This window comes from Anopheles arabiensis, assembly GCF_016920715.1.
Source record: "Anopheles arabiensis isolate DONGOLA chromosome X unlocalized genomic scaffold, AaraD3 X_pericentromeric_contig0018, whole genome shotgun sequence".
NCBI lineage: Eukaryota > Metazoa > Arthropoda > Insecta > Diptera > Culicidae > Anopheles > Anopheles arabiensis.
The window spans coordinates 315,001-317,500 of NW_024412096.1; positions in this window are offsets into that span (position 1 = coordinate 315,001).

A 2,500-nucleotide genomic window follows, 5' to 3' on the forward strand; every position below is an offset into this window, starting at 1 on the left:
GACTTTCACCTCTAATTTATATCAACTCACCACTCCCCGAGGGATCCGCAGAATTGCTTCTGGGTCCCGTATCGTTATTTGCGATTCGTGTTTGCATTACACTACATTGAACTATTCCAACTTGTTTATCCGCATGGCGAACATTTGCTGCATAGAACATTTAAGTTCCACTTCGCTCTCCCCTACGTGGGTCTGAGCTTCGCTCTCAGGGAAAAAATATGCCACATTTGGTAGGGAGACCCGGTTTCATCACGCTTTGTGCCCCGCACCATATATACCCTCATAAATTTATTCATTGGATTAGATCCAAGGAACACCAGATCATGCACCACTACCCATAATAGCTCATCGAGCTTAGCGTGAATCCTTCGGGTTTCCCTAAGAAGTTCGATTGGTCTTGCAGAGTTTAAAGACAACGAAGCTTAGTTTCAAGCAATGGTTAATATACGCGTATTCAAAACCCTTAGCTGTTACAACTTTTTACTAGAAACCATCACGACGAAGTCTTTGGGTCCGTAGACCCGTGATGTACCGCTCCAGGAACGTTTTGATAGGGTGGAAGCTCAAAATCATAGGTTAAAATCATCGGCAGAGCCCACCAGACACCACTTTTGCTTCATTAGTTCGGACTATAGGCATACGACGATTTTTATCGCGGAGGGGACGTATGACCCAAACGGGGGCTTAATGACCCACCGCCACTGCAAACCATGCTCCTACGACTAAATAGAGGTAAAACTACGATTTGGTGCAATCTTCATGTTTGACCTCGTAGCAAGGTACCCTCCCTATAGTAGGCAATGAACAAATGATCATAATCCCAGGAGGGCAAAAATGGGAACCCGAAAGGAAAGCGCTGTTGGCGCGCCTAAGCTACTGGCCCGTAGAGTAAAAATGGTACCCCCAACAAAGTTGTCGATTGACATTCTGATTGCACTTTTCATCATCTAGGGTGCGTTCCTTACACGTTTTGAGGTGTTTTAGCGAAAAACATGTTTTGAGCCACACGAGCTCTCCGGCCCGTTCGGTGCACATTTTGAAAAAGCTAGGAGCTGCCCCTAGGTTCGGGGTGTCACAAAATATTGAAAAGTGGTCAAAAACCGCTATCCAGAATCGGATGTAGAATCATTAGACGAACTTAAAATTGTTCTACGACCAATGTCTGCGACGTTTAGTATTCAAGATATGGCCCGCCCTAGGTCTGACCTTGCATTTTCGTGAAAATTTAAAGCATGGCCATAGGGACGGGTAAAATAGCTATTTTGAAGCAAAACCACCTGACTTTAAATGGCCATAACTTTTGAAAACAAGAGCTAGGTTGCGTTCTCGACACGTTTTGAGGTGTTTTAGCGAAAACATGTTTTGAGCCACACGAGCTCTCCGGCCCGTTCGGTGCACATTTTGAAAAAAGCTAGGAGCTGCCCCTAGGTTCGGGGTGTCACAAAATATTGAAAAGTGGTCAAAAACCGCTATCCAGAATCGGATGTAGAATCATTAGACGAACTTAAAATTGTTCTACGACCAATGTCTGCGACGTTTAGTATTCAAGATATGGCCCGCCCTAGGTCTGACCTGGCATTTTCGTGAAAATTTAAAGCATGGCCATAGGACGGGTAAAATAGCTATTTTGAAGCAAAACCACCCCACTTTAAATGGCCATAACTTTGAAAACAAGAGCTAGGTTGCGTTCTCACACGTTTTGAGGTGTTTTAGCGAAAACATGTTTTGAGCCACACGAGCTCTCCGGCCCGTTCGGTGCACATTTTGAAAAAGCTAGGAGCTGCCCCTAGGTTCGGGGTGTCACAAAATATTGAAAAGTGGTCAAAAACCGCTATCCAGAATCGGATGTAGAATCATTAGACGAACTTAAAATTGTTCTACAACCCCCAGTCCGACGCCTCGTATTCGAGATATAGCACTTTGTAGGTCTGACCGAGCAATTTTGTACTGAAATGTATGGCGGACATGTTATTCATTAAACAACATTAACTTGCATCGTGCCCTACTTCATCGGCACAGCTACTATCGACTATCTATTGTTGAAATGGATTGAGTTTGACCATTTTAGCTCTTTTCTTATGCCGTGCACCAACAGTGTGTACCGATCAGGGAAAGTACACTACGTACGCGTTCATGGATGTATATGTTGGTACAAGTTGCCGGTCGGAATAGCAGTGCACCAAAACTGTGTACCGATCAGGAAAGTACAAGACGGAGGGCGCAGCCCGAGCGAACGCGTTAATGTTTATGTTTGTGCACACCAAAGTTACAATCCTAGGATTTGGTTATTGCGTCGCAGTGCCCGACCGTCGCGGACACCATTCTTGGACAAAAGTCCAAGTACGTAGAGTACATTCCCAGGTATGTGCCCGTTCGTGACTTTCGTTGCGTGCTTACAGACACGCTTGGGTATGTTTACCATACAAGGTTTACTAGGAAAACCTGGGAAGGACGCTTGCCCTCCCGTCGCGGACACCATTCTTGGAAAGAAGTCCTGGTA